The 24,497-nt window shown below is 45.7% G+C and overlaps 1 protein-coding gene across 1 annotated transcript in view; it reads left to right on the top strand.

The window, feature by feature from the left end:
* The first annotated feature begins 10,212 nt into the window (after window positions 1–10,212).
* RBFOX1 (RNA binding fox-1 homolog 1) overlaps window positions 10,213–24,497 on the top strand; it is a 1,791,866-nt gene continuing 1,777,581 nt past the window's right edge. Inside the window, exon 1 of the mRNA XM_043560603.1 lies at window positions 10,213–10,272. The gene's annotated coding sequence lies outside the window, so the exon portion shown is untranslated. The remainder of the gene's footprint in view (window positions 10,273–24,497) is intronic.

The raw sequence follows: 24,497 nt of genomic DNA, 5'->3' as shown, positions 1-24,497 counted from the left end.
AAAAAATAGAGCAAGATCTCCAATGCTGGGCTGCCTGACTCTAGAACCCACTCTCTCAGCCTGTGCAGTGTAGTGATTCTCTGGTTGGTGCCCTCTTTCATTGCGGATACTTGTCTCTAGGATTGTCTCAGGGCTACCGTAGGCATTGCTGGTTTCATTGACTTAGGTCCACATCCCTCTAATCAGCCTGCCCAGTGCCCCGTGCTTCAACTATCTCATTTCTGCATAAATGGCCTGTGGTGTCATGTGGGTCACTGACAACTCCTCTCTCAGGAACCCTGAAGAAATCCTGAGCAGATTGGATAAAAAGCCCTTGTCAGACATCCTAATTTTAGTGTTCTCCCTCGTGATTCCATTCAGGAAGTATTTATTTAACACTTCACTTGTTTTGCCATTCTCCCCGACTTCATCTTGCAAAAGCTCCTGTAATAACCCATGTCTCCTTCACCAGCCCCATGCTGTTCTCGTCCTTGGAAAAACTTGAGTGCTGTGTTCAGCATCTCGAGCCAGAAAAATGTCCGAGTTTCATCGTGCATCACTAATGCCCTCTTTTATCTCCATGCCGCATCTCCTAGCATTTTTGCAGAGACGTCTGTATGTCCTGCTTTCCCTTGTCTCGTTACGTCTCTTTCAGACATTGTTGCCTATGTGCAAATGGACATTTTTGTGTGTGTGTGTGCTTTAAGTTTCCTTGCAAGGGCATAGTGATGAAGTGGTATTTCTCTCCCAGAGTGGTTTTTTACCATGCCTCTCAAGCTTCTATTTTCAAAAATACCCCTCACATGGCAGCATGGCCAGGTGGGCTGCTCCCTCCTGAGTGAATATCCTCCCTCAGGTGTCACATGCCATCCATGCCCCCACAGATGGGCTGGTAGGCCATACTTAACTGCACCTCACTCATAACGTGAGGATGAAATTCTCATTGTGTGTGTGGGGGGACCACATTTCTGCTATCACTCATGCTTGTTTCTTGATTCAGTGAATTGGTAACTCTATTAGACATTCCTGATACAGACTCTATTAATTTTAATGGCTTTTGAGATTAATAGAGGAGGCAACTTCTCTTGATTGTATAGATGTATGTCGAAGTCTGTGGTTTCATATATTTATTTTTGTTTGGAAAAAGATATGGTCAACTCACCAAAAAAATGGACAAAGGGATAGAAGTTTGGGTTGGTTGAGATGTATTTCATCTTTTAAAACCATTGGGGTAAAATTAACATAAAATTAACCATTTTGAAGTGAACGACTGAGTGGCATTTAGTGCATTGACAATATCGTATAACAGTCATCTCTATCTAGTTCCGAAATACATGCATCTTCCCAAACAAAACCCTGTATCCACAAAGCTTTATTCCCTATTCTCTCCTCTTCCTAGTGCCTTGAAACCATTAGTTTGCTTTTTCTGTCTCTGTAGCCCTCAGGCCCGTGCGATAGTACAATATGAGGCCTTTTATATCTGGCTTATTTCACTTAGTTTGTTTTCAAGGTTAACCTGCATTGCAGCCTGAATCAGAACCTCATTCCTTTCTATGGCTGGATCTTAGTCTACCGCATGGATAGACCACATTTTGCCTATTCATTCATCTGTTGATGGACATTTGGATTGTTTCTACTTTTTGGCTCTGTTTGGGGTTTTTGAACTTTGCAGACATTGTCCCAGATCCATGCACTTAGCTGTTTTCTTTGTGAATATCCTAGGCCTTGATCCACTTGCCTGTCTTTGGAGAGAGCATTTGGAGGTATAGGAGCTGCCATGGTAAATGAGAACTGCAGGATCTCATGGCAGGGAATCTGGCAGTACTACTTGCAGATGTCCTGCTGCCTGGTGGGCTGACCTTGACTCAAAAGACAGCTCCCTCCAGGACAAAGACAACGTTTACTCAGGGCTTAGGCCAGTGGTTCACAGTCTGCCTGTACATTGTCATCACCTGGGGAGATTTAAGAATTATCAAAGCTTTTGCTTCAACTCCAGAGAGCCTGACTTGATTTATGTGGTATCGAGTCCTGGCATTTTTTGTTTGTGTGTTGACTCGGTTAAATAGAGGCCCTCAAAACCCGTGTCCCAGTCTTAACCCCCTTCAGGAGCTGGGAGAGAAAACTGAAAGTATGTGTGACCTGTCCCACTATTGCTTATGTGTAAGCCACATGACCAAGCCACTTTAGTATAAGACAGTGTTCAAAAGTGACCCCCCCCCACACACACAAAGTGACCACACAGCCTAAAGAATGGTAGAAAATATTTGCAAATGATACATCCAGTCAGGCTCTTGTACCTAAAATATACAAAGAACCCTTAAAGCTCAATTATTAAAAGACAACCCAGTTTAAAAACGGGCCAAGGATCTGAAAAGACAGTTCTCTGAGGAAGATAAACACATGGCCCACAAGCACATGGAAAGATGCTGGACCATATTAGTCATCAGGGAAATGCAAACCAAAACCACAATCCAGTTCCACTTGACATCCAGTAAGGTGGCTAGAATAAAAAACACAGGTAATAACAAGTGTTGATGAGTATATGGAGAAATTGGGACCCTCACACACTGCTGGTAGGCATGTAAAATGGTGCAGACCCTGTGGAAAACACTGTGGTGTTTCCTTGAACAATTAAACATAAATTACCACAGGGCCGACAACTCCTTTATTCTTATATACTCCTAGGTGTATACTTGAGAAAATGGAAAACATATGTTCACACAAAAATGCATACACAAGTGTTTGTAGCAGCGTTATTCATAACAGCCAAAGGCAGAAACAACCCAAATGTCCATCAAAAGATTAGTGGATAAACAAAATGTGGTTTAGCCATGTAGTGTAATATTTTTTAGCCATAAAAAATGAAGTTCTGATATGTACTACAATTTGGATCAACCATGACAGCATTATGCCAGTCACAAGACCGTGTCTTGTATGAGTACCTTTATACTAAATGTCCAGAATAGGCAAATTGATAGAGACAGTAGATTAATTGTCATCTAGGGCTAGAGTGGGATATGGAGGGGTAAAGGGTGATGATTAAATGGGATTTTTTTTAGGTGATGAAATATTCTAAAAATGACCCTGGTGACAGTTGCACATATCTGTGAATACACTAAAAACCAGTGAATTGTACATTTTAAATGAATTATTTGTTAGGTGAATTTTATCACAATAAAGCTCTTAAAAAGTGAGTGGGAACTATGGCCCAGGGCCTAAGCCCTTTTCAGCTTCTGCCAGTTAACTAGCTGTGTGATTCTACATTGAAGTACATAGTAAATGCTCAATTAACTGTGGCTTTGCTTTTCTGGCATTATATTTTAGGAGGTCCAGGCATCTTGTCTGTAGCTGTATTAGAGTTACCATTGCCAGATGTGGGCTGCTGAGTGTCTCCATGACCGAGTGACATGTCCAAGGACCATAGTCCTCAATGCATCCCCACGTAAACATTGGCCAACACTGTGTTCGGTGACACGGGAGCCTGGAAGTGTGTTTAAGTGAGAATAACATAACCAGTTTATACTTGAAGATAATTCCAGTGGTACGGAATAGAGGAGGGTGAGCGGTGGAGAGAATAGGGCCAGGGAGGCCTTGGTGGAAGCCACTGTAGAGAATGTGATCTGAGTTCAGGCATGGGCACTAGGGGATGCATCTCACAGGTAGGACAGTACAGCTTGGGAGCAGATTAGATGGACAGGTAGGATTACAGGGTTGGCTTTTGCAGAAATGGAGACAGGATGGTTTGGGACCACCTGGATATATCTGGAAAACTAAATACTGCATAAGGACGTAGGTCAGGTGAGGCCAGGGCTGGGGTGGTTCATGTGGGGCAGGATGGGGAGAAACAATGGATTCCTGATGAGAGAGGTCCAGAAGATGGACTTCCCCAGTCTCCTGGGTCCTGGTCTGCCAGTGAAAAGCTGCTGGCCCCATTCTGTGATGTCTTCACGGATGGTTTTGTGGGGTGGTGGAGGCAATGGGAACATGTGATGGAAAGGCCTCTCTCACTCACAGGGTGTGCGAGAGAAAGCCTAGTGTGCTACAATTTCCTGCCTGAGGTTCTGGGGTTTGTGTGACACTTCGATCATGGGACCATGGAAACCAGGAAGCACTGTGGTCTGGGGGACAGCGCAATGGCTTTGGATGCAGGGGTTCCAGGGTTCAGACCTGGAACTGCCTTCTCGGTTAAGTTGTGCAACCTTGGGTGAGTTGTTTAACCTTCCTTAGACCAGTTTACTTGTCCATTAGTTGAAGATGGTAGTTCCCTCTTTCTAGAAATGGGTGACATCATTACTTCTATCTTCTGGATAAAGGATCTCTGACAGTAGGAGTGAAGTATCTTGTCCAGCGTCATGGGGCTCACAAGTGGAACAAAGATGGTTTACACACTGGTGGTCAGCCTGTTTTCTTAACTGTCACACTAGCCTGTCTGTTGATAAAGAGTAGCTACATAAACTTGGCCGCTTAGACCACGGTGTCTAAATTTTGAGAAACTCCACAATAGACTGGGTTGAAGAATCCTATAAGATCAGTCTTCGTCATTTTACTTATTTTACAGATGCAGACTCTGAGGCTCAGGGAGGTTAAGTAACTTTCCCAGAGTCACACAGCAAATCAGCCAGACTTCTGCCTTGAATCCAACTGTACCTGACCCCCTGTCATGGCTCTCTTTCCACTTTGCTACCTTGACCTGCAGAGGGTCATTTTGCTGAACCTCTTAACCCTCTCCTTTCCAAATTCATACTCCATGCTATTAGGCCACGGGCCCAGGGTCTCCCCTGGTGCTGCTCTGACTGATGTGAAACTCAGTTTTCCGTAGCTTCATCTATTGATGCCTTAGACAACAGCCTAGTGTTTCAGAGAAGTCTGCATGTTACAAAAAAGGGCAGCAGGTGTTATTTGGGCTAAATTGACCTTGAAATTGATTTCTTTATTTTATGACTTACTGAGAGGAGATTAATACTTTTTTTTTCCTGCAGTCTGAAACAATTTACATGGTAATAGAAGGCATAGTCAGTCAAATAAATTGCTGGAAGTGGTCGTGTTCCAAGGGAAAAAAAATACAGAGCTTACTCACATTGATTTCTTTGCCCTGGGGAGAAGCAGAGATTTTAACATCTGGGAATAGGGAGCTAAATTTTATCTCTCATTTTAAAAGCAGAGGACTGAAGAGCTTAATCTGACATTTACACGGAATTTTCTAAGTTGGGGGAAACCAGGGAGCCGACTTCCTTGCTGAAGGTAACTGGCATTTTCTCAGAAGGACTCCGTGATCTGGGGGTGTCAGGTAGGGCCTAGATGACATTTTCGGAAGATGGACCTTGGGAAGTTGGATGCCTCCTTGCCTTCCTACTGGGCAGTGGCAGGGATTGGTGGCATTGGGAAGCTGGTGATGCCACGTCTCTTCCTAGAACCAAGTGGTGCTGCCGAGGGACGATGTGAGTGGAGATCCTGCTGCCAGATTTCTGGGCTTTGTCATGTGGCTATCCTACCCAGGGACGGGATTTGATTACAGCTGGAGCACCAGTTAGTATACATGGAAGGGTGGCATTTCTGATTGTGTTGGGATGGGTTCTTAGACTACAGCTCTGGGCTCAGCAGGAAAACTCAGTACTCCATTAGTACTGCCTGCCCCGAGAACACAAGGGGCAAGGGTAGTGTGCCGCATACTTGAACTTCACAGTAAAAACCCTTAAAATATCCCCTTCCCCCATGCCATCATTTCTGCCTTCACAGCACACTGGCAGGGTTCTTGTCCTCCAAAGCAACCCCCAAGTCATTTACATTATGTGAGCTAACTTTCTTTTTTTCAGACAATAGCAAGAAATGAATCCCTACCCAAAGGGTTCTGCTAGAAATGCCTTATGTCATGACACTAAATTATTTTCTTTGAAAAAAAAAATTTAAGGTAGAATAAAAATTGTTCATCAAAAATACATGCCCAGAGTATACAAGAGTCAGAAGTGTAAAATCCCTACTTCCCTTCTATTCCATTCTGCTCAGCCAACTTGCTCCTATCTCCAAAATTAGCCATTTATTTTTACCAGTTTCTTATCTATCTTCCAGAGATTTCAGTGCATACAGTATATGTGCATATAATCTTAAAACAAAGAACAGATTGTAGCATACTATATGAACCACTCTGCATTTTACTGTTTTTCTCTATCATTCCATATCTAGCTGCCTCATTATCTTTTCTGAGGTTTTCTGGATGCACCATAACTGATGTAGTTGGTCTCTGAATAATGGAAATTTATGTTGCTCCCAATATTTTGTAATTAAAAAGAAATGCTTCAGTGCATATCTTTGGCATTGGCCATTTTCCACATGTGCAGACATTCCATAGCAGAAATTCCAAGAAATGGAAACTATCCCTTTGTTCAGTGAGTTACAATTTTTTTCACCTTGTCCTTTGTCTTGTACTTTATGGTCTTTTTAAAAAATTTTTTCTTTATATTTATTTACTTTTGAGAAACGGAGTCAGACAAAGCGTGAGCAGGGGAGGGGCAGAGAGAGAAGGAGACCCCGAGTCTGAAGCAGGCTCCAGGCTCTGAGCAAGCTGTCAGCCTAGAGCCTGATGCGGGGCTCGAACCCAAGAACTGTGAGAACGTGACCTAAGCCAAAGTCGGACGCTCAACCAACTGAGCCACCCAGGTGCCCCAATGGTCTTATTTTTTTTTATGCAGAAAACCTGATTTGAAAATTTTTATTCATTTTTTTTATGGCTTTTGGGTTTGGGTCATAATTATAAAGTCGTCAGCTCTCTGAGATGATAAAAATCTACATGATTTGATTATGTTAGATCCTCCAGTTGGTTCAGCCATTCAGGAGTTATTCTGATTTTTTGCCTGGGCAAATGCAGCCTCCATGGTAAGGTGGACTTGCCTATTGTCTGTGATCACCTAGGGTCCATGGTCTGGCCTTGTTACCTTCTCACCCTGCCCTGTGTCTCCCAGAATCCAGACTTCTCCAGGAGTCTCACACTTCTGTAGTCGGGACATGTTTGGGTACCGTGGGCCTGGCAAACATTTAGAAAACTGACCTCACCTGTCTTTCACAACTGGGGTCCCTGCAGGTCTTACTGGCTCCATCTTTAGGAACCCACCATGCCTCCAAACCCCAGCACATCTTCTGTCTGTTAGCTGTGTTCTTGGCCTTCTGTTTATCTGAGTTCTATTTAAATGACTTTAAAAGTCATGTCTGTGCAAAGAGTGTCACATTCAAATGCTGTCTGTCACGGCTCTTTGGGAGCTCACACCAGTTCATGCCAAATCCTCTATAGGGTGATGCCAAATGGCCCCGTAGGGGCTCTCTTGCTTGGTCATTGTTTAAACTGGCTGAGTCCTCACTGTTGGTGATCCGTGTCCCAGCTTTTGAAATCTGCCAACCAAGACACAAGAGGGCATGAATTCCAAGGGCAGAATACTGGACTTCAAGGGCAGGAATGAGGTCCAGGGAAGGGGTCCACTGCACTTGGGACAAAGGAAAAAGAGATGGGCAGCAACTATGGGTTGCTTAGGGTCCTACTCAGTGATGTGGTTAGGGGGAGAGAGAGATTTTCTCTATCGTAATGAAAAATTTTCATTACGATGCACCAGGTTGAGTCAAAAGATACAGAAGTTTATTATAAGGACTCAAGGAGACAAGTGAGGCTTTCTGGAAACCAGAACAATGTCAGACAGCCCTGCTGCCTCCACTCTTTTGGAGAGATCTTCCTTCTCTGTTGTCTGCTTCTGGCTTAGAACCCACTTAGGTGCTTGTCACTGCTTCCAAGGTGAGGATGCAAACAGGCACAGGGAACTGGGTGTATTTAGCTGCTTTGTTCAGGATAACACAGGGACTGTGTAAAAAAGGGTGGGGGGCTGCCAGTTAGTATGGAGCAGACACAATCACAGGGTATGAAAGGGTCTAATGGTATCAGAAGTCCTCTGAGGACAGTGGACTGAGTTGGTGCCGTTCCCACCTCTTAGGGGTGAAGGCTCCAGACTAACAAACATGAGGTGGAAATACCACAAGGAGGGATCCTCAGCTAAGTAGGATACTGGGCAGCTGGCTGCTGGAAGGGGCTCAGGAGGTGAGGAAGGCGCCAAGAGAAGGAGGCAAGTCTCTAGAGGGGACAGCTGGATAGGAGTTGCTCAAGTGAGAGGGTTCCCAGGTAAGATCCTGCTTGAGTGTAAGGGTCTCTTTCTAGGCCTGGGGACTCTTATCACTGTGGCAGGAACAGCTCACCTAGGGCCTCCCTTCTCCTTTCTTCTGGTCAGCTTCCTCTGGAAGGCTTAGATTTGGCTGCAGCCACACTTGACCTTCCTGTAGTAATGGCTGCTACGGAGCCAAGAGTGGCTTTGAATACGAGTGCTTTGGACCTCAGGAGCCCAGAGACTTTCTCCATGTGTCTTGGTCCCTATTCCTGAAAGAGGCTCTGTAGTTGGTGCATCCCTTGACCAGCTGGAAGTAGGCAGGGGGGTTGGGTCCCTTTCAAAGAAAGGACCACACAGACCCCAGGGGATCTGTAACACTTGGAACTTGTCCGTTAGGTGAGATCTCTTATAGGCCTGAACTCCACTCAAGCATAGCTTCTATTTGCCTCTATAGAAAATGGGACCAAGAGACAAGGAAGAAAAAAATAGCCATTTTCAGACAATAGACATTTGTCAAGGGAGAATAAGTACATCTGTCTGCAAAATCATGCTTTTGGCAACATCTTCCTCCTCTCTCCCCTCTAAGGCTGCTGCTTTAGGCGGTTGCTGGAAGGCGAGGGGCATAATTTGTGTTTAAATCCATCCTTCCCTCCCTCCCTGAATTCGTTAATCATTTCAGTAATGGGTGGGTGGCATGGGGACCATCTCCCATGCAGAGGAAGGAGGGGTCCAAGCACAGTTTTGGTCTTGTGGTTGCTGGATTTTTCCATGACCAATGTCTTTGGCAAAACTGCAATAAAGGGAAATACTGAGAGGTTTCCCTTTTGTCGGTGTTTGTAAACTATTGACAGAACTCTGTTCATGGGTCTAAGTAACTTGTGGCTGGTACAGGAGAGTAGACAGCTTCTTCTCTCTCTCTTCCTGTCTTTCTTCCTCTGTCTCTCTTGATACCTTTCTATATCTCTGTCTCCCTTGTTTGTGTGTGAATGCACACATACCTCTCTCTCTGCCCAGGAGGTTTAAGAGGTGACTCCAGGTCAAACCCCACTGACATGGAGTTAACAACAATTTGGAGCTTGAGGGTTGGATGTCGACGGACTGTAACTATGTGCTCCCATGTGCTCCCATGGCTCCCATGTGCTATGCCTCACGGAGAAGTGGGAAAGGTGTCAGGGGAAAATACAACAGCACAGTCAACATCCATCCCTTCACATCTGCGTCTAAGCTCTGGTTTCACTGCACCCCTGCCCAGGTACTTCAGACAGGTTCTCAGCCTCTTTGTGATTCTGTGTCCATAGCACGGGGCTGGGATGGAGACCAGCTTCTGATAACCTTGTGAGGGTTAAAGAACAAAGTACATGAAGAGCATTAAGCACACAGCAGTGCAGGTGCTCCAGGAACAGGAGCTGTTGGGGGGGGGGGCAGGGGAGGGCGTGGGAGGGCTTGGGATGAGGCTGTGGAAAGTCAGCCTGGACCAGTTATGGGGCAGCAGGATGCAGCCCTCAGGCTGGGGGCGGGGGTGGGGGGGAGTATCCACTCTTAGAGAAGATTCTAGACCATTGCTGCCTAATAGAGATGTCTGGAGAACCATACATGTAATTTAATATTTTCTAGTAGCCACATTAAAAAGTAAAAAGAAACAGATGAAATTAATTATAATAATATATTTTATTTTAAATATTCACAATATATTTATATTTTAAATACAACATACTTTATTTTAATATACTATTAAATATCGTTTTGATGTGAAATCAATATACAAATATTAATGTGATATTAATATTAATGAGACATTTTACAATCAATTTATTTTTTTCAGTAGTGTCTTCAAAATCCAGCAGGTAGTACATCTAGCACATTTCAGCTCACACTAGTTGTAGGTGCCTAGTAGTGGCTGCTGTGTTGGGCAGGGCAGGTCTAAACACCTCCCACCCCCCACTCCAGGAGGCGGTTGGAAGGAGAGAGAGAGAAAGCAAGTGGGGTGACTAAAAATGGTGAGAGACCGTGGGTCATGCTAAACTGGGCTACTCCAAATTGGAATTTTGTCTTCAATGTGGGTTCCTCCACCTGTCTTTGTTTTTGTTTTTGCCAGGACTACAAATGTGAGAACTCAGCCCTCCTCTCCAGTGCCAGGAACAGTCCACAAGACTCAGTAAGTAGAAGCATTTTGCTGAACGCATTAGATTTAGAAACCGCTTTTGCATCCTTTTCGGCCTCTTTGCTCTCCATCATCAATCACCAGGACTGGTTTTTACCTGAAACTGATCTTGCTGGAGAAGTAACTGGGTTTGAGGGGAATAAATGTTCCCAGGCACTCACAGAATTTCTATTAGGAAGCACCTGGGGCCGGAGTCTCAGTCTGTGTTACAAGATAGGAAAGCTGAGTTCTCCCTTCAGAGAAGAGCCAGGCCCACTTGGGGGACACATCTGGGGCAACAGCGACAGGTAGAGGGACAATGGGCTGGTCTTTTTGCTTCTTGATGTGGAGACAGACCCCAGGGTGGTGAGAAATGGAGGGATTGTCCCCATAGGAATGTCGATGAATGCTTTGAAGCCCCATGTCCTGGTACAAGGTTTGGGTTATTAGGACATAGGACTGTTGCTGGTGCTAGATGTGGATTTCTTTGCTCCCTCCACATGTCATCCAGGCATACAGGGGGCAGAGACACTCCCTGTAACTGCAGTTCCCAAAACACTCCTGCTCGTCCTCTCTGGGATGTGAGAACTGTGTGGTACGGTCCGAAAGTGTGTTATGTTTGTTTGTCGCTGGTGACTATGAGATGATTTCAAAGGGCCCATAGACCTTTGTTGTTGTTGCTGCTTTGTATTAGTCACGATGTGTTTAGTTTGACTATTGTCTTCATGGCAAGCAATGCTGGCTTTCTATTTATGGTAATGACGTGAAATGTCTTTAGAAAATATTTTTTAAAGACATGAGTTGACTTAGAAAAGAGTATGGACTAAGTTTGGAGGTAATGATAATGTAGATATGGCAAGATATTGTGGTGGTGATAAGAGCATGGCTGAGAGTAAATTCTTTTATCAAAAGATTTCATGGGGCACCTGGGTGGCTTAGTTGGTTAAGTGTCTGACTTCAGCTCAGGTCATGATCTTGTGGTTTATGAGTTTGAGCCCCACATTGGGCTCCATGCTGACAGCTCAGAGCCTGGAGCCTGCTTTAGACTCTGTGTCTCCCTCTCTCTCTGCCTCTCCCCTACTCACCGCTCTCTCTCTCTCTCTCTCTCTCTCTCTCTCTCCATCTCAAAAACAAATAACATTTAAAAAAAATTAAAAAGATAGTCACATGACCTTGGGCAGCATCTGTGTGTGATCTCTTGTTGGTATGCCCCCCCTCCCCACTTAGGACCCAGTCTGTGCTGATACTTGGTGCATACTAGACATTCGAAGGACCCACTTCTTGGCTTCTATCTGTTCCTCCCAAATGACTTTTGAGGCTAGGTTTTTACAATAAACTCATTGCTGGATCACCTGAAAGAAGTGGTCACCAGTGATGCCAAATGGAGGAGGAAGAAGAAAAAACATGATGAGAAATGACCACCACCCAGCTGGCTGTCTTGTCCCACTTTGCATTTGACCAAGTGTTTGATCTCTATGCTGATTCAGTCCCTTCAATGACCCCATCACGTAAGTGCTGGTCCTGTCTTCATTTTGTGGATAGGGAAACCAAAACTTGAGTGAAGTAGAGAATATGTCCAACATCACACAGCCTGGACTCCCTCTCTGTTGCACTGTGTCAGTGTCCACAACTCCACATCAAGTCTCTGTGGTAGTCTCCCCATTGTGTAGATGGGGAAATGATTGCTAGATCACGAAAGTGTATTTTATCTCTTGGCACATAGAAAACTACTCTAGACTTTAGTGGTTTAATTTTTTTTTTCAACGTTTATTTATTTTTGGGACAGAGAGAAACAGAGCATGAACGGGGGAGGGGCAGAGAGAGAGGGAGACACAGAATCTGAAACAGGCTCCAGGCTCTGAGCCATCAGCCCAGAGCCCGACGCGGGGCTCGAACTCACGGACTGCGAGATCGTGACCTGGCTGAAGTCGGACGCCTAACCGACTGCGCCACCCAGGCGCCCCTAGACTTTAGTGGTTTAAAAGGACAAACATTATCTCACAGTTTCTGGGGTCAGGAATTTGGGAGTGGCTTAGATGGGTGGTTCTGGCTCAGGGTCTCTAAAGAACTGGCATGACCATCATCCTCAGGCTTGAGTGGGGCTTCAGCTCCTCCTGTGGAGACTCTCATAGAGTTGTTTGGGTGTCCTCATGACACGGCCCTCTAGGAGGAATAGAGAGCAAGGCAGAATCCCTGACACCTTTTATGACCTATCCTCAGAGGTCACATGCTCTCACTTCTACTGTATTCTGTTACTCATGCAAACCATCCACGATGAAATTGTTGTACGGGGTACACACAATTGTAGATACCCAGAGGAGGGATCATTGGGGGGCATTGTGGAGGCTGAGTACCACACTCCTCATGATCTTAGAAATAACTCTGTGTTTTATGGCACACAGGAGTCTAGTAACCTCACATTAAGCCTGTGGAAAGAAAACATAAATATACCAAACCCATTTTGCAGGTGAGAAAATGGAGCATGGAACAGGGAAGTGACTTACAAGTCTTGAAGCTGGTTATGCTGTGCAGGAACTTTTAAAGAGAAAGATGGAAACATGTGGAGAAACCTCCCCCCACCCACTTTAATGCTCGTTATCCACAGTAGGACTAAAGGTGTCTGAGATCTCTCCTTTTGCCAGGATCCTAGAAGAGCACCCCTGCCCCCCTGGATTTTCAACTTCGTTGGATTGGGTTGGATATTCTCTGGCCCTTAGCCCCACCTCATTAAGGCTGATGGGTTCTCTCCACTGGAAGTAAAGACAGTATCCTGTTTCTTTTTCTACTGGAAGCTGAGGAGTTTTAGAGGTTTTCTGAGGTCAGCAACCCTAACCCACCCCTTCTTCCCTACCTCTGACCTTTGTAGTACTGCCATTCTGGGTCCTTCTGGCTGGAATCCATGGATCAGTCTCCCAGCCTAATGTGTCCTAGGTAGAAGGAGTCATTTTTTGTGATTTTTGGTTCGTGGCAACATGTGGTGACCGATGATTCCATCTCACGTGTTTGAAAGCATAAAACATGTTTAGTCTTTGATGAAGTAATCACACTTGTAGGAATTTACACCTTGGCGATGAATGTGTGAATGCGAGAAGCTATGTTTGTATATGTGTTGAGGGATGCTTATATTAGCAAAAAATAATAATAAAGATATGGCCTCAATAGCCATCAATAAGGAATTGTTTAAGTAAATTACATGCATCCATAAAGTCCAATCCAAGCTGCTGCTAGAATTTTGTGGTGAAGATTTATGTTTATGGACTTGGAAAGATGCTCATGACATATTGTTGAGTGAGAAATACAGCATATATCATATGACTCCAATTATGTGCAATTATATTCATATATCTCCCTGTCTCTGAATGCAGAGAGAGGTGTCAGAAAGGCAGATGGGGAATTGAACTAAATTGGTAGTTTTGCATTTTTCTTTGGACTCTTCCAGTTTTATTTATTTATTTTTTACGGTGAGTGGTTATTTTCCTTGATAATAGTAAGAGTAGTAGTAGTAGTCATAATATTGATAGTGACTATTTATAAAATGAAGAAGTGAGTCTTAGGCTTTAAGTGAGGTGCCCAGGGCAGTTGATGACATTTTATTAAAGTTTTATTCTTAGTTGTCATAGAAATGCTGCAGTCCCTTTGGAAGAGTGAAAATGGGGCCCAGAAGACTGAACCAGGGCCTGGAGACAGGCTTTCTTGTCCTCAGCTGCCCCAGGGGCCAGAAAGTCTCAGGCTTTGGCATCTTGCCACCACTTCTACTCACTGCCCTGCCCTGTGTTGCCACACAGCTCCCCCAGTTCTGACCTCCAGCTTTCCAGTTGGGAAAGCCTCCCAGAAAGAGCCTTTCTTGGATACAGCAGATGTGACTCACTTGTGTCCAGAGTCCAGGACATAACAATAATGATAGCATTATTGGGCACCTACGAGGTACCTGGCATTGTGCTGAGTGTATCAAATGCATTATCTCATTGATACCTAGAACAGCCCACCAAAGGAAGAACTTTCCCTAGCCCCATTTCCACAGGTGAAGAGCAGCCTCAGAGTCAAGTGTCTTGCTCAGAGTCTCATAGCTAATGGGTGGTATATCTGGGACTCAATCTGGATTTGACTGTTGCCCGAGCTGAGTTGCACCGAGGCCACCCGCTTCTGTTTAATGGTGCAAGGAACATTTCTGGAAAGATCTTAGATGTAGGGATGATTCTCAAGTCAGCAGGGAAGGTGAACATCCTACCTGGTCAAAGCTACTTGTCTTTGCTTAGGTATCAGATGAAATGGTTCTGTTGAGGTGACATGCTGGAGGCCTAACATACACCTGTCTTTAAATATTGGGGTCATTTGTAGTCAAATAGTCACATGATGGGAGGCACTTGGAAAATGAGGCTAAGAAACTTGCAGATTTACACTCCATTCTGGGGTTCACTCTGGAGTGAATGTGTCTTAAAATGGATGGAAGTGACCCTGCTCCAGCATGAAGAACACTACTACTCTTTTCTCTTTCTTGATCATACTGGAGGCCTAGTTCAGTTAAGTGTCAGAGTCCGAGTTTCTACTTTGTTCTCCTTCATTCCAGAGATGCATTTCATAACGTCTCTATTCCTCTGTCACAGAAATATACTATATTCATTTTCTTCTGTACAAAAAATTGCAGAAACTTAGCTTAAAGTAACATCTGTTTATTATCTCGGTTAACATATATCAAAGGTCTGCGGACAAGCATGGTTGGGTCCTCTTCTCAGAGTCTCCCAAGGCTGCATTTAAGATGGCAGCTAGAGCTGGGGTCTCATCTGGAGCTTGGGGTCCTCCTCTGAGTTCAACTGGTTGTTGGAAGAATTAATTTCCTTGCAGTTGCAGGATGGAGGACGTATGCTTATAGAAGCTTCCTACACTTCCTTGCCACATAGCCCTCTCTATAGGCAGTTCACATGATGGCAGCATACTTTCTCAAGGCCAGCAGGAGAGTCTATTTGGGCATGATAGCAGGATGGAGTGCTACGTATATATGTCCTCATATAATCACGTACGAGGCATTCCATCAAATTTTCTGTCAGAGGCAAGTCATGGGTCCTGCCCCCATTCTTGGGGAGGGATGATCCATGGCATAAACCTAGTCTTTCCACCCCAGATACTTGCTTATCAAAGTCTTGAGACAAATCTAGCTTTCTCTTGGTCTTTGGGCCAAGTGCTCCACTCCAGCATCTTTCCGTGCTGCATCCTCCTCTTCCTCCCCAAGTAAAGGGCTCATAGCTCCCCCAGGCCCCAGTCCCCCATCATTGCTGGACTCTACATCATTCCTGACACCCAGCTCTCTGGGTGTCTTCCTCCCCATTTGTATTCTGTGGGACGCTCCCTGCTGCAGCCACCACAGCAAATGAATATTTAATGGAATGCTGCCACCTTTTGGAATTTAGCAAAAGTGATCAGTATTGTTTAGAGGGGTGGATGTGAAGCTCTTGGAAGAAAACACAGTCCTGTTTCCTTGTATACACACACAGACACACACACACACACACACACACACACACACACACGCATGCACATGCACACATGCGCTCACCCAGCCTTTATTTCCACTGGGGACTGACTAAGGTTTGATGCAAGATTCCAGAAGGAAAAAAAAAGGAGCCAGTTTCTTCTTGAGGCAGGTTTGTTCGTCATTTATGCTCTGGTTCATAATCACTGTGAGTGCTGACAGTCCTGTGCCGTTTCACACTCCAAGAGGCAGCAGAATGTATGAGCAGGAGCCTTGGTGCATTGGGTTGGATTTCGTCCCTGGTTCTGCTTCCAGCCCTCCAAGGATTTCAGCTTCCTTATCTACCTTCCCAACGGGGGGGTCTACCAGGCTCTTTTGGCTCTCAACCTCCTGATCGCAGGTTGTGATGTCTGTAAGCAGGTATGGGAAGTAGGTAACACCACATTTATAGGTGCCAAATAGGAGTGGTTCTCAGGCTATTTCTTTCCTCAGAAGGAAAGACTTAGTTATGATTAGTAATTAGGGGACAGTGGCAGCATGAATGCCATCCCAATGCCAGGTATCTCATGGAGACACAGTAGCCAACACAGAACTGCCCGCTCCCCTGCATCCCCCACTGCTTTCCTACCTGTGTATTCAAAGGTTTCACCATCCTCCTGTCCCCCAGCATCCTTTGTATTTCCCTAGCTTACTCCAGTCTGAAGTCACCAAAGTTTGTCCATTCTCCCTTGGCATATCCTTAGTGGACCCACTGCTCTGGTTCACACCCTTGTTATGGCACGTCTGGATTATACAACCAGCTCTAACCAGTCCTCTGCTTTGGACTTTGCCTTCTTCAGTTAGCAGCCTCATATGCTTGACCATGACTCTCCTTTTGAGCATGCTTCAGTAGCTCTGTGCGATCTGAGAATAGAGTGCAAACTCCTCTGATTCCAAGCATGCCATTTGGACCCCATCTTGCCCTCCTCCAGTCCTGGTCTCCCTGACTGGGCACCCTTCCTTAGGTTATCACCTCTGCTCCACTTCCCCCACTCAAGCCTGACTGCAAAACTTCCTAATCATCCATCAAGATCAATCAGAAAAGTGTTGTTCAAAGATTTCCCCCAAGTCCTTCTGTTCTATTGAGTTGTTGCATCCCCTGGATACCCTCTGCCCTCCCTTCCTCCCTTCCCTCCTCACCTCCTTCTTTCTCACTTCTCCTTCTCATGTATCCCTCCCTTCACTTGCCTCTCTTAAACTCTTGTACTCACTGCTGAGAGTCAGAAGATACAAAAGTGAAGTAGACCTAGACCCTGCCTTCAAGGGGCTTGCGGTGATGACGGAATAAAACCATGAATAAAAGAAACCTATAATTGAGGCACAATCTGATTGCTTCTTAGTGGAGGCAGAATACAGAATTTGGTGGTGGCACAAATAGGTGGTCAGAGAAGGCTCCATGGAGGAAGTGACACTTAGAGTTGTGAAGGACAAGGGGGATCCTCGCAGCAGTTGCAGGGGCAGGGGTTTTAGATAGAAAGGCTGCCATGGGCATGGACTTTAGTCTGACTCAGATTCTAGAGGAGGGGGTGTTAGAGAAACAGGCATGCCTCTGTGCTTTGTGATGGGCAGGAGTTGAGTTTTTGCTGTGATTGGTGTGGGGCTGCAGAAGGGTTTTAAGCTGGTGATTGCCTTGATCCGATTTGCATTTTAGACAGATCTCCCTGGGACCTGGCTTAGGAGCTGAGTGACTGGAGGAAGCCTTGGTTCCTCTTGGGCATTTTTCACTCCTCCGACCCCCTGGAGCAGGCCTCCGGAGCAGAGGGGTCACCAGCTCGGCGCCCAGGCTTCCAGGCACGCTCTGCTTCTCATTGCTAATATGCCTTTCTATAGCATCTGCTCGGCAGAAAACCAAGTGTGGGGACGAGATAACAGCATTAAGAGCAGAAGGACAAAGCTGATACTCGGGGCAGTGAGACATGGAGGCTTAAATTCTTTGCCTTCAAAATGTCGCACATGATTTTGGCCACGTGGTCCTGATTAAAGCAAGCCAGGCTTGCCAGGATGAAATGCTAAGTGGTGCTTGTGACCCTGGGCACAGTGAGTGCAGAGGTCTGCTGCTCTGATGAGCATCCCTGCCCTTCCTCCCCACTGCTTTCTGCCAGATAAAAGAAGGAAATCTATTTAGTGATTTTTCCAAATCCCTGAGGATGGCTATGCCCCCTGGAGACACAGTGATACTGACAGGTTTCCAATGTTAGCATCCAACTTGAGGTTGGGAATGGGGGTCTTGTCTTCTCCCTCCCTCCTGAGGGACTGTCTCAAATACAGTGGACACTCAATGAATACTTGTTAACAAAATTAATGAGTGGAAGAGATCAGTCTTACTGATTTGGAGCACCCCAAAAGGCTTCTTGATGCCTCTCCCAAAGTCAGTACTACCTCTCCCCAACTACGCTCCTGACTTTATTATGAAAGATCGATTTTACTCATTCATGAACTTCACCTAAGCCCCAACAGTACATGTTCATCAGCCTTCTTTCCTGCAGCATCATCCCCAGGACATCCAGCTATGTTCCTGCATGTATCAGTCGTTTCTCCTCTTGAAATTGTTGAAGGGTATTTCATTGTTTCCCTTTGCCATCATTCTCTGGAATTCTTGATGAGCATTTGGGTTGTTTTCAGTTTGGGGGGTATGTGCACTTGTGTATCCATTGTTTGGTGGAAAGATTCATCCATTTCTCTCAGGAAGATGCCAAGGATGTATTTGTTTGGTCACATAATAGATACGTGTTTAGTTTTAGTAGATGCTACCCCCACATTTTCCACAGTAGTTGTATATATTACTACTCCCACAATGAATGCATATGAATCTCCCTTGTATGTTAAACCCTTTAAATGCATATGTCGTGAATTGTCACAACGTCCTGGGAGGCAGGTGTGATTATTACTACCCTCATTCAGAGGGGCACACCGTGGCTGTGCTAACATGGCAAAGGTCATGTAGGTACTCAGTGATGGTGGGGACCTGATGCAAGGATGCTTCCAGAATGGCAGCAAGTCTTAAACACAGTATACTGTGGATTCTGGACAAGCAGCTCTGCCATGGACAGGCCAGAGGGGGTGTGGTGGAGTGGTTGTGTGCACAGACTTGTGAACCAGACTGGACCCCCAGGTCTTCTTCTTCCTTCTTGTGTAAGCCCAGGCAAGCGTTTGGACCTGTTGGTGCCACACTTTTCACATTTGTAAAATGGAGTTGATGAATCAGGTTGTTGTGGGCATTAAATGTATTAACGTAGGTAGAGCCTTAGGGATGGGCCCTAAGGAAAGGTTAACTCATTAGTATTTCAGCTCTGCCCAGTTTGAGTGCTGGACTTAACTCCTTGGGGAAGAGAGCTGTCTTTCAGCCAGCTCTAAAAATTTTCAGATAGGCTACATGATTCTCCCCCCTGCCCCTACCCTCAGAAGGGAGCTGCCTCTCCTGATGAAATCTGGAATCTAATTTTGAGCCCTGAGCATTGGTTTCACAAAGCCTGCTGGGGTGCAGCCTGACTGGTCCCTTCTGAAATGAGTCTCTGCTCTTTACTGCCCCTAATAAGAAATGCGGTCTGTTTGCTCAGGGTTTTACCCTTTATAGAAATGGTCGGATTCCTTTCTTCTCCGCATCTCCATTCCACAAATCCATGCCAAATATTGATGTTTGATAACTACAAATATCACACATAGCTTTTAATCAAGAGAGACGGCGGGAAGATAAGGGGAGTAAATACGTCTCTGTAAGGTAGTTCGATATTCTCAGTAACGATTTTACGAAGAAACAAAATAAGTGGGAGGAAGGGGGGAGGCCTCAGTGATATGTGTCAGGATGGGCTGGACCACCTGGAACATGCTGGACCATGCCTGGGCCCGTGCTCCCAGCCTGTGGCTTGGATTTAAGTTAGATGTTCATTACCCGAATTGGTAGATGGTATCTCATTTTACAGAAAGGAGAGATCTATTTTAAATGTGAATTTCCAATATGCCATCAGTCTATTCCATTACTAGCAAAATACATCGAGCCAAATTCTGTCCTCTGTTGTCGCTTGTCTGAGATGGGTGTGGAATGTGAATGTCTGCCATCCTCTACTCGAGGCAGAAGTCAGCCTGCTGGAGACCGAGTGGAGGTCAGCGCCAGACTTCAGGCCACCAAGTTTCTGTTTCCTTCGCATGGGCACAAAGGGCAATAGTCTGATCCTGGAAGGTTGGTAGGTGTTAAGCATTGAGACATACTTGCTCAGGGTTATTCCAGACCAGAACTTGGTCAAACCAAGTGATACCTCGTGATCTGAATCCAAAGCCCATCCACAAGGTGGCCCCCAACAGCTCACTGCAACCCGAGACCCATCTCAGTGCCTGCGTGTTGTAGGAGCTCAGGACCTTCTGAGTGAGTGAGTGAATGAATTGGTGAGCTTGTCTTTCCACCAACATCATTGTTGCTGTTTTGTTTGGTTCCTACTTTGGCTTTTCTCACCCTTCATTAGTCTTTTGCTTTGTATTTTGATGTTCTCAACCTTTTATAATTGATAAAAATGATCAGTCTCAGAAACCAATGTCAACAAAAACTAGTGATCCACCCACTTATCCACCCATCTATTCATCCACTCATTTGCTCATTCATCAATCTGTTTACTCATTTACCCGTCCAATATTGGGCACCTGCCATGCGTCAGACCCCACGTGGCTGCTTTCCTTGTAATGATAAGCCCAGACGCACCTGGCTTATCTTCCTAGCGCTTACAGTCCAGTGGGAGGCGGATTAAGTATACTAGAGGATAATCCTACCTAGAGGATATCTATAAGCAGAGATAAGTGTTCCATAAGGAGGAACATGGCTCTGGGACAGCCTATTACAAGGAAACCTGGCCCAGATGGTAGGTATGTCTGAGGTTTTCCCAGGAGGAGACTCATAAGATGAGGTCTTATGGCAAGGGCAGTGAGTAGAGGATTTCAGGCAGAGGGGCAGTGTGTGCAAATATCCTATGGCCACATTATTTCCAGGCACTCTCAGAGGTCAACTAGAGTGACTTAAGATCAGAGAAGGATCGGGGGGGGGGGTGGGAAATATTCTAGATGAGGTCAAAAGGGTTGACGGGATAGGTGGCAGCCCACGTTGTGAAGTCCCAGGCCATAGGAAGGATATTGATCTTTATCCCAAAGCAATGGAAGTTTTTGAATAGTTTTGAAGGAGGTGATCTGATTTGCTTTTTGTGAAGATCCCTCTGGTTCCTTTAAGGGTCCTTGGCTGGAGGAGGGGAAGAATTTCAGAGGCCATAAGATGGAAAAAAGCTGGTGGCATGGCAGTGGTCAGCCTCCTTCAGGCTTGAGCAGGATCTGTACCTGCCATCCAGGTGGACCTCCTTCGAAAGTCTCAGGACACTCATAGGTTCACAGTACATTTGCACTTGCACAGTTGAAGGTGGGTTCCCCAACATAAGTCTTCCAGGTTCTTGTCAAAGGGAGCATAAATAGACCTATTTCTGTGTAACAGCTGTAGCCTTACCCCCGCCCCACCCCGGACACACAGAGATCTGCTTGCTTTCATAGCTGTCCAGCACGCTGATGGTACCAGGTCACAGCCCAGGATATGAATCCCAGAGGCTGAGGTTATGTTGTCTAAAACTAGGGGGAGAGATGAGGGAAGGATGGAGGTGTAAAAATTAGGGATTTTCGTTATTAGATGTCTGCGAGCTGATAGTGACACCAGGATGTCAGATCCACGTCACGGGTCCAGTTTGGATTATCATTTTATGGGAGGAAGTGATCTGGTGCTCGGACCACAGTGGAACTGTGTTTATGGGGCCTGAGATCCAGGAGGAGGATTGGGAGAGTCCTTGATACCCGAGTGCTTCTTTGAATGTCTCCAAGTTAGAATTCTGGCCTTACCCTTATTTTACTCCCCAAATCAAAGTAGGTGATTTTTTCCTTCTTTCCGATCCCTTTGTCTCCCATCTCCCCCTGCAGGGTTCCAGCCACCATCCACTCCCAAGAGTTTCACCTTTAAGGCGACTGTGGGAGGGAGTGTCAAATCCTATAGAAGCCCTGAGGAGAAAGTCCAGCCTTTTTCTCACTAAGATCAGCCACCTCTTTTGGAAAATTCTTAAATATTCTCATTCCTACCAGGTCTCTTTGCTGTCTTAACAAAGATTCTCTCTGTTTGGGAATTGGGGGGTCCGATGGGAGGCCCTTTTCTGTTACATGCAGCTTGGGACTCGCACTTTGTTTTGAACAACTGGGACTGCAAACATTTTTAAACCAGAAGAAAAAAACAAATTTGCGCATGGGTTAAAAACAAACTCCATCTCCCTCCAGGCCCCCCTTGGGGATTGTGCAGGAGGGCTCTGGACAGGTGGGGGGAATTTTCAACGCAACTTTCATCTTTCTGGTTTTCCTGCCTGAGTCCACAGGGATTTCATAAACATTATGTTGCTCAATTTCGGTTCAATGGCACGGAGTCGTTCCAATGTGTTCTAATTACTCAGACATAAATGATTTCTGGTGCACTTTAAATGATTTCGGATGCACTTTTGTCTATCAAGCTGCTGATTTATAACTCCCTGGGACTTTGATGTTGTGCTTCATTGATTTCTTTTAAGGCTCTTCAGAGGTATATTTATTATAGGCGATACATTTCCCTGTTCATTTGCTCCATAATTCTGAAACACTCTCATTTTCCACTTGTCAACACTCCATCCCTACCCCCTGCGCTTATGCTGTCCCAATAACAAGACACATTTATTGAGTGCTTGCTGGATGCAGAACCAGGTACTAGATGTTATTGGGTTAGTGGAATTACACAAATAAAGCGTGCGTGCACACACACACACACACACACACACACACATTTCTTCCAATGGTATCCTTGTCATTTAGACAAAGGGACAACATACACAGAGACTCAGTGATGTGACAGAAGGGAAAGAACACAGGGAGGCCCCTGGGGTTAGTCCATGAGCTGTGAAGGATACCTGGTAGAGAAGGATGACAGGTGGGTGGGGTCAAAACTTTGTGTCCAGATCCTTGCAGTGATGGTCCATGGGAGTGGTGCTTTGCCAAGGCAGCTGGTTTTGGTCCTGAGGATGTGGGAGTCCCAGCCTGGTCCTATTCTCATGGGTTTCTAGCTTACCACTTAATGTTCTCTCGAGCCTTAGTTTTCTCATCTGTAAAATGGAGCAATCCTGTCTTGTTGGTTAGGCACTGTGGATTGTGCACTTGGTATGTGCTAGGCAGATCCATGTTGTGTGGGACCTGAAACTTTATCAGTTTGGGCAGGGGCTTTTAGAAAATCTCTGATTCTGAATGCCTGGCTGGGTCTCTGCCCCACAGTGAAGCCACTAGAGTTAGTGCTGGTGTCTACAATGCCTTTTTTTTTTTAAGTTTATTTATTTATTTTGAGAGAGAGAGGGGGAGGGAAGAGGAGAAAAAGTGGGACAGGGGGCAGAGAGACAAGGAAAGAGAGAGAATCCCAAGCAGGCTCTGAGATGTCAGTACAGAACCCAGTTCAGGTTTCAATCTCAGGAACTGTGAAATCGTGACCTGAACAGAGTCGGACGCTTAACTGACTGAGCCACCCAGGTGCTCCAATGCTTTTTAAGCCCTGGACTTCCTTTCTTCCCACACTATTTGTTGCATGAATGTGCGGTGTGTAAAACAGATAATGGTGGAGCTTCTGTGATTGGGAACCTTTTCTTTATCCCTGAGACTGGACTCTCAGGCATCTTCAGGGAAAGTGTTCTGTAACTGCTTGTGAGGTGGAGTCAGGATCTGAACTCAGTCCCACTGCCCACTCTGGGCAGTGTCTCTGGGATTGTCTAAAAAGCAAGCTCTGTGTTGAGAGTGACAGCGCAGACTCACTTCATTGGTGGTTCTCTCCACCACCACAGGTCTCCTGTGCTGGCTTCAGGCGACCTTCAGTGACAGGACCTTTCCCTTTCCTGATGTGTGAGCTTCAGGTTCTTGCCGCTGAGAACCTGCGGAAAGGACAATGAGGAATATGCGCCACCTAGTGACCATTTGCTGGAGCTGCCACTCTGAGCGTGGCCTCTGGGAGGAATCTTTATCTCTGGACAAGGATGAGTCTGGGGATGATGGTCATCAAGGTCCTGTTGCTGTGTTTTAAGAGGGCGTGGCTCAGATCTGCAACTTGCTGCATTAGAGCAGGAGTGACTCATGTCAGACTGTCCTTGATTCTCCCGTGGAGACTCTGTCACTGTGAATATGAGCTGCCAGAGAAGTGACTGCCTCCCTTTCTCTTTTTCCCTTCACCATCATTGTCCTTCCTCCCCTCTCTGTTTCTACCTCTTCCCTCTCTCCCTCCCTCCTATTCTTCCCTTTTTTCCCCCTCAAATCCTCCTCTTCCCTTTTTTCCCCTCAAATCCTCATTTCAGATGTTCTTCTCCCCCTCTTCCCTCTCCTCTCTTCTCCACCGTTCCCTCCCCACCCTGCCTCTTCTCTTCCTTCTCCGTCCCCCCACCCTCACTCTCCCCTTCTCCTTGTACTCTTCCTCCCTTCTTCCTTCCCTCCCCTCTTATCCTCCTTACTTTGGTTCAGCCAGCCTTTCTTTAACTAAATAAATATTTTTGGTGGTTCTGTTATTTGGCCCAGGAAGGATGTGGGGCAGTTGCTGAGTTACATAGAGCTAGGCCATGAGTCCCAGCTGTGGATGGTGAGGGGTTGAGCCCGCCTGCCTGCTTTTCTTTCTTCTTTCCTCCGTGCATTTGTGCATTCATGCATGCATTCATTCACTTATTCACGAATGCCT

This window comes from Prionailurus bengalensis, chromosome E3, assembly GCF_016509475.1.
Source record: "Prionailurus bengalensis isolate Pbe53 chromosome E3, Fcat_Pben_1.1_paternal_pri, whole genome shotgun sequence".
NCBI classification, from domain to species: domain Eukaryota; kingdom Metazoa; phylum Chordata; class Mammalia; order Carnivora; family Felidae; genus Prionailurus; species Prionailurus bengalensis.
Note: the sequence above shows the minus strand (reverse complement) of the source record. Positions and strands in the feature narration are given on the sequence as shown.